Raw genomic sequence first — 7,572 nt, 5'->3', positions numbered from 1 at the left:
CTGTCATGAACTACTTTAGTCTGATGTCATCCAAAGGCTAATCAGGACTAACTGTAGTTTAATAACGGTATTGGGGTGACTGAAGAGCCGACTACAACCACTAGGACAACTGTTACGACGTTATTTAACTTAAAACTAACGTTACTCGAGCAAACCCTTCTCATTGATATGACCACGGTTATTATACTCCAGATCTCTGGATTTCTGCCACATTCTTTACGGGCAGTTTGCAAATAACAAGATAACAAGTTTTCACATACTGTATTTGGTCTCGCTATCCACAAGTGGCAAACTGCGCGTGCTCGTGGCAGATGAGGGCAGAAAAAAAAAAAACAGAATTCTAGAATATGATGCGGGCAGAAATGACATGGATGTAAGCAGAAAAGCCAGGCTTCTTGAATACGCTACCAAGCACAATGTTTTTCATCGTGGTTGAAAAGCCGATGGTTTAAAGTACGCGCACTTGATGTGCGGTTGTGTTTCTCTTCAGAAAGAAACGCACACTGCCTCAGCTTGGTAAGGGGTTTTTTCGTAGATGTGGTATTTTGTTATGCTAAGATTTTCGGAGCACACTGGGACAAATGGGCTCTAAGTTGGATCCAAAGAAAATGAAATTTCTCGTAACGATATATTTATTTTGACTTGGATGCGACAGAAAATTCTGCTTCTTGTAGCACTGAATGTGTTAATCGTACATTGGCGATCTGATGACTCAGGTTTCTTCGTTAAGCCTTGCGTAGCATCAGCCTTGCAGACTTGTAGATAGAAGATAAAGTTAAACTATCTTATGCAGTGAGTAATACATAGTCAAGATTGCCATAAAACTTTCAGGTAAGAAACTTAACAGCTTATTTGGCGAATTGAGGAAATAATTCACGCCTGATGTTAAAATTACGGGCATAGTTTTGGGGTAATTTTTCTTTTGTTATTGTATAAACAGTTATTACATTTTCCTAACATCATTCTTCATTTAGGCGGCCAAGAGCTAAAAAACATCGATTAAACCTTTCCTGTCAAAAAGCGAGACTTCAAAATGTAATCAACGCGCAAACACTGGAATACCTTATTCTTAGCTATTTTCACGCATTTTCAAGAATCGACAAAACTGAATCGCGAAATTTAATCAAAACTCTTGGGAGAAAAAAAAAAAAAAAAAAAAAAAAACACCACGCAAATTTTACACACAAAAAAAATTAATACCACCATAGCTAACACATATATGAACATAAGAGAGGGTCATGTTTGGCACTCGCAGATTCTCCTTCTATTCAAAGATAATTTTGAAAATTCTCGACTTGTAGCCGTCCTGGAATTTAACCGTGGAATCAAACCTTTTCACGTTCTATTTTATGGCTTAAATCATGAAAGCCTAATTTAGCCAGGTAGTTTAATAAGCAGAGTGAAGAAAAATATATCATTTTTGACTATTTTCGCTTTCCATTTCGTCGCAAGATCATTTTCGAACGATGCGCAAAAAAAAGGAAATAAATAAATAAATAAATAAATAAATAAAAAGCCTAAATCTGGGGTTGCTTTTTAGAAAAGCGAATTTTTAAGTAAAGTACTGCTTAAAAGGAAAGCTTGTGTTTTTAACCACATCTCCAGTAAATCTGAACAATGCGAACACAATGACTGTGCTATTAGTAACTATCAGGGTAAAGACATAATTACTTAACACTAAGATAAATGTAAAGTGGCGCTTCCCAAGCGATTAAATCACACGGTTTTAATCGGGGAATCAACATTTTGCTGAGATGCTCCGATATCACTCAAGCACAGCTTTTTTTTTGAAGTAATTTACTTCGTCTAGGCTGATTATTTAACATGGTATCACAAAAACAATTCTGTCAGTCGCTGTTAAGAAATTGTATCTCTTGATGAATCTCTTTAATTCCCACACTTGGCTATGCAGCTCGTGCTAGTTCTGTTTAGAAGCACGATTTTAAGCCAATCAGCGCGTATATTCTTTGGGCTATTTTCTAAATTGACATATGGATATTATCACGTGACCTAAAAAAACAAATGTAACGTAGTTTTATATCCAGCGATACTCGAAAGCTCCAGTTAGCAATGAAATAGGGGAAAATTTGGTTGATCAAGCATTCTTATAAAATACTTCACTGCGTTTGTTATCTGTAAGTTCTGAGGTAAAGAAACCTGTCATTTTTTTGTAAATATCATCTTTTGAAAATACCTGCACGTTAAACAATCTCTTCTACCTTTAATGTAAATACTCAAAACCGGTCATCTACTTCAAGGTTAAAACACACTGTGCAAATTATTTAAAATTAACTGCATGTACCTTTCGCCATTGACTTAGATATAAAAGCAAAAGCTTCACAGTGGGTACAGGTTTATTCCTAATGGAACGAACAGGCAAATATCACGAAAATCGTAATCATTTAAATTCTGTTCATTACATTTTCTCCGCCCAGGACTATATTATCCGCACGTTTTTCCTGTTTATTTTATTATTGTTTTTTTGTTTGCAAGGAAAATTACATAATTTTCCTTCTTCTATATAAACATCAAGGTAACCCGAAATAATAATGTCTGTACAATTCAGGCTTGTTGACATTCGGCAAGTCAGTATGCGATACAAATTGCAAATAGATAGAACTTTCCATAACCCTAAGGGAAGAGGGGGGTTAAAAAAATATTAATTATGCAATTATTCCTTTGATTAACTCTCATCGCCTCGTCGACTTTATTCCCGTCGAGAAAAGCAAAATTTTTCATATATTGGTATATATATTTTTTTTTAACTTTGTTCTGTCTTTTTGAGTCTAGATGAGAACAAAATGTTGTAATGTTTAGGGAATGAAAGCATTTTTTTATCAGTTTTGTGTTTAGTTCACTTGCAGCATAAATTTGTCACGTCTAACAAAACATTCTATCGATTATAACGAGATTTATTTCTCACTACGGAAAGTTTATAACTATTTCCCTGCTTTTCTGTCCAGGATGTCTATTGATGAATTGATCGTTTTTCCGCTACGATTTTCAGAAATGTTCTTTTTCATAATTCATGTGGCCTGCATTACCGGCACGCAAAGTTGGCAGACTAATTGCGTGTTAAGAAACAACATCAAACCGAGATTTACTCATTTTAGAATTCCTAATTTTAAATGCCTCAACTATAAAATATTGAACTTATTTTGGTATATGTAAGGTAGATATTCTCGTTACTCACTCCATATCTCTCTTCAAATGTGAATGCTCAAAATGTTAATGAAACTCGTGTTGTTCTGCGGTTCCTAGAAGCTGTATAGACCACCTAATTATATTGTTGTGTTTGCTGCTAAAGATGTCTTTGCCGATTAGTTTTCCGGTGTTTATGTTAAATTTCAACGTAGCTTGATTAAACACAATGCTACATTCTTTTTAGCCGAAATCATGTCATAATTCAAAGGTAGAAAAATTCTAAATTTATTCTACAACACATGGATGTCTTCCCTGAGATGTCTGCGTGTTCAATGTTCAATTTGCATGAAATTATCCCGTGGTTCAATCTAGTCTATTCACGATAAACTGTCTACAGAATTCCTGACGCCGTATATCGTAAGAGCAACTTGCAGCTGCCCTCAACGAATACGTTTTAATAGCTATGTTTACCGAACCCGAACCATTTGTATTTCTCCCGTCTCAGTATTTATCCTGCCTGCGCTCATTGTCAAAGTGAAAAACTTTGAGTTGTACCAGAAAAAGAGGATATATATTTGCTTCAGTGTAGAGAAAAAGTTTCAGCCAGGACGTATTTCCGAAAAAGACAAGGTTTGCACCACGTTTATGATATTTTGATCATGTTATACATGTTAATATGAGGTGCTGGGTTCTGTGTGCGCAAATATTACATGAGCGCTATTCGGAACTACCTTCTTTCTTTTTATTGTTAAAAAAAAATACCCAAAGCGCTATCTTATAGATTATATACCCCAGGAAAATTTGCAACGTCTCACGCATAGATAGATCAGAAAATACTTGGAGTTGATGCATTTTCCCGTTAAAAACACAACCAACTGCCACAACTGGTCACAATATACAATAATCTTTTTTTATTTAAAATGTTAAGTCCATTGTAATGGTAAAGATAACCTCGACAGATTGACACTGTTGATAAATGACAGTCTGCCTGGAAAGGATAATTGCAAAATGCACAAAAACTATGAACGAATTTTAGAATACGTTAAGCAAAAACTTCGAGTTATCAGAAATGTCACGGGTATCCTTTAGCAAGTAATCGATCATTACATTAATGCTGTTTTGATCTCTCCTAAACGTTCAAAAGTGAGTTTGGTATCAACCTTGGGAAATAATGCACACAGGCAGTTTAAGTACTTTAAGTTAGCTCTTGGGGCTTAACTGTGTTAATGATGGGAATACCTCTTAATGGGTCGACTTCAGCTTAAAACAACAGCGTTCATTTTGTGCAGTAGCCATTATTCGGAGCAACTCTCAAAGGGACGAATATGGAGGAAAATGCAATTTCCCAGAGTGGAGGGCGTCCTGGGGATACTTGGGAGGTCAAGTAAACCCCGACGGCGACGGCAACGAGAACGCCACCAAACAAAAGGTTTAACGAGCAGAACAATGGCTCTGCACGTGCGTTATAAATCTATGCACATTTCTTGGGCCTCCTCTGCAAAACAAAACGTGAAATGACTAGAGTGATTTCACAAACCCCGATTCTTATATGCTAATTAAAATCCTTAAATGCTAATGTGCAAGAGCAATAGAGCTAGCACGTTCTTAAATACACGGGGCGCTTTCCATTCGACCAAAAATTCCGGTGTGAATTTCCGGAAATTTCCATGGGCGAATGGTACAGACTTTTCCAGTGTGGAAAACGACACGCGGCACAGTTGTGTTCGCTTGGACTATTTCAATGACTTCGAGGTTTAAATCGCAAATATAGAAGCAAACAGAACACTATTATGTCGACGTCGCGACTTTTTATAGACCACGGCAGGGACCTTATACAAACCACAACGGCAGCGAAAAAGTCGCAAAACAAAGGGTTTAATGAGTCGTACAGTGGTTCTGCACGCGTTATAAATCTTTGTACATTTCCTAGCCAGCCTACGCAAAACAAACAAGTACACTACGGGGGTATTAGTTTTATAACACGCTTTCTTCACGAATTTAGTATTTATCGACATATAAGTAAAATGATTCTAAAGTATTTCCATTTTTGAATACGCGTCGCCGTCATCCTTGCGTGAGATGTCCAACTCGCTGTAATCGCGGCCAAAAGAACTAGCGCGCGCTGAATAGAAAATCGCGAATTTGCATAATTTCCGAAAAAGAGGACAACCTCAAGAGGTATACCCAAATTTTCGATCATATTTTCCTGGAAATTTCCGTTCCATTTGATTTTCATCCCGGAATTTCCGGAATTTTCGGTTGAATGGTTCACTTTCCGGAAATTCAACAATTTCCAGATTTTCTGGAACTTTTCCTAGGAAATTTCCTTACCATTTGACCCCGTTTCGAAAATTTCGGAATTTTTGGTCGAATGGTAAGCGCCCACGGTTCCTGAATTTCGAGATAGTTTCTCGCAAACACAAACAACAATGCTTCCAACGTTTTAATCTCTTTTTATCGAACAGAAGCGCTGTCGATCTCATTACAATCTTGAACCTTGAACCGATTTAGAAAGCTTAGCTATGTGCACCGAGCAAAACAGGCTCAAACAGGAACTATATTTTGGTGGTCAAAATGCGTTAAACAAACCCTAAACAGGTCAGTTAAATATCTCCATATTTAATTGACCTGTTTAGGGTTTGTTTAACGCATTTTGACCACCAAAAGCATGGCTTTCTTTCTTCCTTATTTCTTGGTCTTGTCTAAATAGTTGCTCACTTTTGTGAGCAAGTCGTTCACATTGTTCATAGTGTCCATGGCTTTCTGACACATTTTTTGATGGGCAAGTTGTGCTTGTTTTGCTTGATCAATCTTTCGCTTCTTCTCCTCGTACCTACCATTCTCTTCTCCTGAACTATCCAATGATGAAGCGACTAATTCATTGTCAAGTTTTCTTTTAACAGCTTCCGCTTTTCGTTGAATTGGAGTCATCGGTGTGGAATACTTTGTTTGCCTAGCTATCAAGGCAGGCGTTTCGTCTAGACCTGTCGACGTTGCTGGCTGGGTGGCAGGTTGAGGCGATCGCAAAGCATTCTTAATTGTGTCGCGCATTCTCCCCGTCAAGCGATCTGTTGATTGTTCCAGATACATCCTCACAACGTGGTCAGGCAGTCCTGCCTCAATGACTCTTTGTTTGGCAAAGAGCGACACCTCCTTCCAGTCCTTGCCGTGGCAGAGGTTATAACATTCCACGATGAAGGGTTTTTCATTTTCTCCGATAGAAACGCGTTTCCTTTGAGCACCTGTTTGAAGAATCAAGCGAAAGGAAGAAAGGCCTTAAGAAAATTGGTTCTGGGCTGGAATGGGAACTTTTATTTAGTTTCTAATCGTCCTTGTGTCAAAACTTTTATAAACAATACCAGCTGAAGCTATTACCTTTATCCTGGTTATTTTCAGAACGTACCGACTCTGACTTCTTCTTCTGCGTCCCATGGGCGCCATAAATTTGACATTTTGAGAAAAGCCTTGCTTGGCACTTCTAAAAGGATGACTGTCAGCGTAAAATGATGTTTTAAATTTGCGCACGTGCAAAATATGCAAATTCTTTGATATTATTTAACCAGTTTCAAACTGACAAACAATAGCGTAATTAAACTTTCTCAAATCCGCAATTAAATCTACCTTGGAATCACTGTAGTAAATAAAAATGGACGTATAAGAGATCCAAGCGGTGGTGTTGAATATTTTGGCATTTGTGTTACTTTTAATAACTTTACAGCCTCCATTAGACGATGGTACGTTTCCTTTGCGGCAGCGTTTATTTCCGGATTTTCGTGGATGTACTTTTTATGGTCGTGACGTATTTTCCCTAACATCAGGACAAGCGTGGTTGTTTTAGAGAAACACTGGCGAGACGCCGGGTTCGTTTTTGAGGCTAGCCTTGGATATTTTACCCTCTCTTTCCAGTTTAACCGCATGTGGACAGCCTCGCATTACCCAGCGTCGCCAGAAAATAACCTTAATCAACGTAACCAAGTTCTACTTACGATTATTTGGTTACGGAAATATCCCCATGTGGACACACTCTCTCTTTGGTTTAACATTGATCCGTCATCTGTTGTCCGCATTGTCTACAAAGTTCTTTCAGAACTTTGGCGCTACTTTCAAAATCAAATAAGTTGGCCCCATCTCCACGAATGGAGAAATCTTATGGGAAATTGGGAAGAATTTCCTAATGTAGTGGGTGCAATAGATACCACACCACATGAGATCTATCGACCTCTAATTGAACCACAGCGGCCGTTCTATAGTGGCTATCGGCACTATCACTGTATGAATACTCAACTAGTGATGGACAATGAAGGACATATCCGCTTTGTTCAGGCTGGATTCCCTAGGGAGCACGCACGATGCAGTTTCCTTTCGACTGATGGAACCTATTGGTCCGGGGCGCAACTTGGATCTACCACCCAATGCAAAGCTTCTAGC

This window comes from Orbicella faveolata, unplaced genomic scaffold, assembly GCF_042242905.1.
Source record: "Orbicella faveolata isolate gen_17 unplaced genomic scaffold, um_ofav_v1 contig_46, whole genome shotgun sequence".
Classification (NCBI taxonomy): domain Eukaryota; kingdom Metazoa; phylum Cnidaria; class Anthozoa; order Scleractinia; family Merulinidae; genus Orbicella; species Orbicella faveolata.
Note: the sequence above shows the minus strand (reverse complement) of the source record.